Source organism: Zootoca vivipara, chromosome 14 (genome assembly GCF_965207765.1).
Source record: "Zootoca vivipara chromosome 14, rZooViv2.hap1.1, whole genome shotgun sequence".
Taxonomy (NCBI): Eukaryota; Metazoa; Chordata; class Lepidosauria; order Squamata; family Lacertidae; genus Zootoca; species Zootoca vivipara.
Genome location: NC_142597.1, coordinates 6,034,954 through 6,042,472, shown reverse-complemented (window position 1 = coordinate 6,042,472; position 7,519 = coordinate 6,034,954). Strand labels below are relative to the sequence as shown.

The window sequence follows — 7,519 nt, the reverse complement described above, 5'->3', positions numbered from 1 at the left end:
CTTACTTTCCAATCAGTGCATATCCTGTAGCTTTCTGCTGAAATCCTGTAACTTTTCATACAAAAATCTTCTGGGTTTTAGGTGCTGATGTGTGTGAAAGGGAGTTTTCTCCCACTGTCATTGCCCTGTTGATCCTCTGAATAACAGTAATTTGGTATCCCTGGGAAAGCATCATAGAACAGCTATCAGCTAAAGCAGGCTAAGTCCACCACTAATGTACTATTATTGTGTCAAGAACATGTTGTGGGATACCTAATGAAACATAAGTCTGGAGGGGTAGGAATGATTCAATTGTTTTAGAATGTTTTCTTTTTGTGTGTTTTTAAAGTGTGGATCTGTTTGCCACCCTGGCCTCCTTCATAAGGAAGGGCAGAGTATCATCATCATCATCATCATCATCATTATCACCTGATAGAGTTCTGTGTTCTTATAGAAAAAAAAATGAGTTTTCCAAAGCTCACTGGGGAGAGAGTGGACTTACATTCCTTGTAACATTTACTTAGGGCTGCCATATTTCAAAAAGTGAAAATCCAGACAGAAAAATTATTGAACATTTTTTGGGCAAAATCACAAAGGAATTGGACATTTTTGAGCTATTTTTGAGGCAAGAACAACATACATCTGGGTTATCCCAGACATTTCGCAATTTCCACCCGGACACTGCTTTCAGCTGCAGTATTCCAGATACGTTCAGAAAATTACAGACATATGGCAACCCTACTCTGCTTATTACATTCCTGACCTTGCTATATAAGCCGGATACTCTGTGGTGATGTTCAGAATACTATTATCAACTGAATGTTTAAGGAGCAAATCATGGTGTGTCTGCATGCGCACATGTGAAAGCCTTCTCTTCTGGCAATTCTGATCGTTATACAACAAACATTGTGTGGGGGATGCTAGGGCAACTGCTTTATTAGCTGGGTGACTGCCCATCCACTTAATATGTTAAAAAGTCCTGTGACCCACATCCCTAAGGCAAGGCAAGAACAGATTAGGAAATGTATATTACCTCATTAATTTAAAGAGAACTATTTGGAAAGCTTACAAGAGCAGTTGAAGATGCATTATACCAAGTAGGCATTAAAAAGGAGCTTTACAGATTCTCCCCCACCCCCACTTTTTCTTCTGACTCAGCAGTGGATTTCCACCCCACATCTGCCTGCTGAGTTAGCAAAAGGAAAAGGAAACCACACACTAAGCAGGTGGCGAATAAAGTCCCATGCTGAATGGGGAAGTGTTGCCCTTCCTTCACCATAATGTATAAACCAATGGTGGAATTATGATCTGCAGGGCCCTTTGCTTAGCCCCTTTGACTCACAGAATAATAGAATTGTAGAGTTGGAAGGGACCCTGAGTATCATCTAGTCCAACCCCCTGCAATGCAGGAATATGCAGCTGTCCCATCTGGGGACTGAGCTTGCAACCTTGGCATTATCAGCACCATGCTCCAACAAACTGAGCTATCCAGGTATCCAGCTATTATTCACTTCAATAAATGTGACTATATCAAAATTAGAGGTGGGGGAAGAAAAGGTGATGGCAATAATGATGCTTCTGAAATGGGTGCCCTCTGTGTCAAACAAAAACCTTGGGAGCAGTCAGAAAAAATGTGATAATGAGCATTCATACTTTACATTGTGGGTGCCCATTGCGGGATCATGTGTGGTGCTACAGTTCCCAGGGAGCTTACTGGCAAACAGGGGCTGGCCTGCCTCTCAGTGTTAGTTTTGGAGATTCACGCCCAGCCTCAGTAATCAAGTTTCTTTCTGGGAGGTGGGGCCAGCCCCATTTATATACAGGTGAAACTTGGAAAATTAAAATATCGTCGAAAAGTGCATTTATTCCAGTAAAGCAACTTATTATTTTTTATTTTAATTTTAATTTTTACAAATGCTTTCTTTTGGGAATTCCACAGTAATAAAACAAATATTTACAATAATGCAAAAATAAACAAAAATAAACATTGTTATTACATTTCATTAATTACGTTCCATTTATAATTGACCCGCCGAATGACAAATAATTACAATTACAACAAATAAAGGCTTGACATATCTTGCTTCGCATGTCATGCATCTGTCTCATATATTGGTTTCACCTTTTAAGTTGCATTACTGAAATAAATGCACTTTTCAACGATATTCTAATTTTCTGAGTTTCACCTGTATAGGGGGTGGAGCCGACAATAGCCAGGCTGTCAGCTCTGGAGATTCACCCTCCCTACCCTCCCTTTGTTTAATGTTTCTCGTTTGCTTTTTCTTCCTGTTTAACGGGCGCTGCTACGGTCTTCCCCGTAGCAATTCATCACAACTTTGGCGGTTATGGCCTTGGGTGGAATCATTTAGTCTTTTCTTCCCTTTATTGGGGGGGGGGCATGAAGTGGTGGCTCACCCCGCTGCAGCAGCGATTCCAGGGTCCCCCTCTTAAAGGGGCTATATATATGGGTGTCACTGGCCATGCACTGAAAGGTCATCACCCTGCGAGCGGTGATATGGGCTGGGCTGCCTACTACACTTATGTCTCGCAGAGCACCCCCATATCCCATATACCCTGATGTGCCCCAGTTCCCCTGGCTGGGAGGGATACACGCCCAAGGCCTAAGCAAAGGTCTTCCTACATTCGGAAGTTTAATAAAGTAGTGCTCTCTTTGGCAGCACATATACTAAAATTGGAACGATACAGAGAAGATTAGCACGGAAGTTTAATAAAGTTGTGGCCTAATTTTAATTCCATATAATGTTGTCAGAGTCTTTATTCCTTCCTTATGATTCCTGGGGGCTGGGGCTGCCGCCGCCTGGTCCATAGCTGCCAAGTTTTCCCTTTTCTCACGAGGAAGTCTATTCAGCATAAGGGAATTTCCCTTTAAAAAAGGGAGAACTTGGCTATGGCTATGATGCTAGTGCCTCTGGACTTTCCTGAGAGCCAGTGTGGTGTAGTGGTTAAGACTCCTAATCTGAGGAACCGGGTTCGCATCTCCGCTCCTCCACATGCAGCTGCTGGGTGACCTTGGGCTAGTCACACTTTGAAGTCTCTCAGCCCCACCCACCTCACAAGGTGTCTGTTGTGGGGGAGGAAGGGAAAGGAGAATGTTAGTCACTTTGAGACTCCTTCAGGTAGTGATAAAGCGGGATATCAAATCCAAACTCTTCTTCTTCTTCTTCTTCTTCTTCTTCTTCTTCTTCTTCTTCTTCTTCTTCTTCTTCTTCTTCTTCTTCTTTCCCATCCCCAAGCAACTTGGGAACCCTCAAGACAAAGATGAGGGTGGTGGTGATTGTTTCACCCCTCATACAGTATACCCAGTGACTATTTCATTCTGCTGTTGAGGGCCATCTGCAGATCCTGTCTTATCAGGAGGTTCATTCCATGCAATACAAGAACTGAGCCTTTGGTTTCATTGCACTGACCCTTTGGAATTCCCTCCTCTTAAATATTAGACTGGCACCATTCCCATTGTCCTTTTGGCACCTACTGAATATCTTCCTCTTCCAACAAGACTTTCAAGCAGAGCTTTGTTCCAGCCTGCATCTGTATTGACATGGTTTTAAGCTGTTTTTATGGGTTTGTTTGCCACCCTGGGCATATTAATATATTTATTAATAATAAATCTGCACTGGCTCCACCCTTCTTCTTCTTCTTCTTCTTCTTCTTCTTCTTCTTCTTCTTCTTCTTCGGCAATCACTTGTGGCTGAGTATGATTGTCAGTGAGAGTTTGCCAAATGTGCCTTCCTGTTAGCACGTTTCTTCCTTTCGTCCTGAGTTTGAGTGTCTTCAAAGTCCATGACACCTTTGGTAAATGCTGTTCTCCAATTGGAGTGCTTGCAGGGCAGTATTTCCCAATTGTCGGTGTTTATACTACATTTTTAAAGATTTGCCTTGAGAGACCTCTTTTGTTGACCACCAGCATTGCACTTTCTATTTTTAAGTTCGGAGTAGAGTACAGTAGTTGCTTTGGAAGACGATAACCAGGCATCTGAACAACATGACCAGTCCAACGAAGTTGATGCTGAAGAATCATTGCTTTGACACTGGTGATCTTTGCTTCTTTTAGTACACTGGCATTAGTTCGCCTGTCTTCCCAAGTGATATGTAAAAATTTTGGAGACACTGTTGATTGAATTTTCAGGGAGCTGGAGATGCTGTTTATAAGTGGCCCATGTTTCACAAGCAAACAGTAAAGTGTCCTGTGCTATTTGAGGTCATTTGCCACCCTCCCCTCAGCCTTCATGGTGCTGGCTTAAGTCAGGCTTTGGCAAGACTTTGGCTGAGTCCTAGACAGGGCTGTCTTAAGCATATGCAGTGCCAGGGTGCAAATATTCACCTGGCTTCCCCCCCCCCCCCGGTTGCCCAGTCCCAGGAGCTCAGGAGGGCGGAGCCAGCTGGCCGCCTCAGCATCTTGCTGGCTCGGTCGCCCCCAAACTTGCAGCGCAGAGCCGCCAGCAGCAGAAGAGCCCGCTGCGGCACTCTGACCAATGGGCAGGCTCTTCCCCAGACTCAACCTTCAGGCCCCGGACTCTTGGCCTGGTGCCCTCGAGAGCCTGCCGCCCAGGTGCCCCGCACCCCTAGCGCCTATGGGTAAGACGGCCCTGGTCCTAGAGCCCTCACACCTACTTCCCAAAGCCCAGCAATTCTTTGCCTGGCTTTAGGAATGAGGTAGGAGGGCTCTAGGACCCTGTCAGAGCCCTCACACCTCCTTCCTGAAGCCGGGCAAGCACTTACCAGGCTCTGAGACGGTGTCTTCCTCGGGTGTGTGCCCAGTGTAACTACACCACTCACATTGCCTGGCTCTCCGCAGGAAAATGTTTTTAGCACTTTTATTGCAGAGGCAATGAACCTTTTTCAATCTGTGGGCTGCATTTCCTCATGGGCAAAAGCAGGTGGAGCAACAGCCGTAAATTTTATTTTCTTACAGTAGTCTAGTTTCCACACCCACCCACAAAACCCTCTATCTCCATTCAGGCATGAAAGAGACATTTTCAGAGATCAAGGACAGATTCCACACAGGCAAAAAGACTCAAGGGCAGAAAGCCGTGCTCTTTTTCTAGAAGAAGAGGTGCCAGAGCTCACCATGAACTTCTCCTTTGTACTATTAAAATGGCAATGGCCCCCACCTGAGAGGTGCTGGAGCTGGGAAACCCACAACCCTGGTGATAGGGGTGGCCTAAAGGGAAGGAGTGTGGCTTGGCTTGGATTCTGGCTTGGGGACAGTTCCAAGGGGTAGATAGAGAGCCTAGAGGGGAAATATGTGCCATGACACATTCTCTATAATGGCACACTCAATGTCTAAGCAAGGACATGGATGAAATGTTAACTGCACAGAGCAATCAACTTGAAACAATATAGACGTCATGTCTGTTCTGTGCTACTTTGAATTGTTTCCAGGTTGTCCCTTAATACAATATATCTCTCCCAGGGACAGAGGAATGGCATGTATAAATCCATCAAATTCTTAAAAGCACCTAACCAATTAAATAAGTATGTTAACTTGACTTTAGGATTATAAATGAAGTTTAGGCATCACACATTCCAGTCTTCTATCCCCACAAAGGTTATCAAATATTCTCAGGTCATCTCTTGATAATTTAAAATGATGGAGTGCCTGTCAGTCAATGGAGTGTTGACTAAATAAATCCTAGCATTCACAAATAAATCATATCAAATATTACCTCTTGGCCAGGAACAATTTTACCAAAACAAATGCAGTTTATTTAAGCTTCTGAAATGCTCCATATTCAAATTTCTCCCTCAGTTTCCAAATTATCACATGTACATTGATAAAACACTGCAAATAGATATGTACGTAATGTATTAAGATGTGGTGTTTTACTGACAGCCATGTGTGTTTGTGGGACCTTGAGTTGTGGGAGAACTTTGATTCAAATTACATCTAAAGGCAAACTTATTCACAGTTTCTGAAAGAATATGCAGAGCAAAACACAGCCATCCTTCACAATTCTCACTTCTCGGAATTTTGCAAGGTGTTCTCCAGCCAAGTAATATGTACAAAAAAATAATATGGTAGGGTAAAGTGTCAAATCAAAATAACATATGTAAAAACAATATACAAAGGAAAATACATTACGGGAATATTTCATTCAAATGTATATATTACAAGAAATTTGCACTCAAATACCAATGAATTTTCATGGGGACGTTTTTAAAAAAATAAAAATAAAAATTACAGACTGATGTGAAAATGTGGAGAACTGAATTTAAGATTGAAAAAACAAGAAACTGAAATTAACAGATTCATTTATCCCTCATGTGAACAAATAAGCACATTTTCATGTGCCTGTACAAGTACCTTTATTGGATTAAAGGTAAAGGTAAAGGGACCCCTGACCATTAGGTTCAGTTGTGACCGACTCTGGGGTTGTGGCGCTCATCTCGCTTTACTGGCCGAGGGAGCTGGCGTACAGCTTCCGGGTCATGTGGCCAGCATGACAAAGCCCCTTCTGGCGAACCAGAGCAGCACACGGAAACACCGTTTACCTTCCCGCTGTATTTATCTACTTGCACTTTGATGTGCTTTTGAACTGCTAGGTTGGCAGGAGCTGGGACCGAGCAATGGGAGCTCACCCCACCGCAGGGATTCGAACTGTCGACCTTCTCATCAACTTTCTGACCAGCCCACCACATATGAAAAAAAAGAAAAGAACCATCTACCTCTTTACACTTTCAGCAGTTATGAGGAACCTTCTTATACATTTGTTAGGTGTTAAGTAAGGAACACGGGTGGAGCTGTGGTCTAAACCACAGAGACTAGGGCTTGCCGAACGGAAGGTGCAAGTAGATAAATAGGTACTGCTCCAGTGGGAAGGTAAACAGCATTTCCATGCGGTGCTCTGGTTTCACCAGAAGCGGCTTAGTCATGCTGGCCACATGACCCGGAAAGAACTGTCTGTGGACAAATGTCAGCTCCCTCGGCCAGTAAAGCGAGATGAGCGCTGCAACCCCAGAGTCATTCGTGACTGGACTTAACAGTCAGGGGTCCTTTACCTTTTTACCATCTATACATCATTTTCATATAATTTCATTTAAGAAGTAAATTCCATATCTACTTTCCACAGCTTTTCCCATGCAGACATTTCTATATTATGTCCCAGATATTTAGTTCATTGTATCATTGTTGATTTAACCATGTTGTCTTTTGTCTCCCATTCTAATAAGAATTTATACATTTTTGAAATAAATTTACCTCATCTGCACTTCATTCCAATTTGTTTCTGGTCACAATTTGTTGTTTCCAATAAAGACCTAAATGGTAAGGCACAATTCTGCCCACCTTCAGCTTGCAGGGAACCTTTAACAGTTGTTTTAAACTCTAACATAAAAAAACACTATCAGTATTGGGTGTACTATAAGTATGACTAACACTGAACAACACCCATACTCTAGCTCCAAATATTTTTATTTCTCTCTATACTGTATTTGCCAAACATGGTCCTCAAGCTGTGGCACATGGACTGGATCAACACTTGGAAGCTGGCCATTGCAGGAATCCACTTCAAAGCCAAAA

At 43.1% G+C, this 7,519-nt stretch overlaps 1 pseudogene; it reads left to right on the top strand.

Annotated features, from left to right (window-relative positions):
• Positions 1-2,641: 2,641 nt before the first annotated feature.
• On the top strand, positions 2,642-2,730 carry LOC118097435 (U6 spliceosomal RNA; annotated as a pseudogene).
• The last annotated feature ends 4,789 nt before the right edge of the window (positions 2,731-7,519 follow it).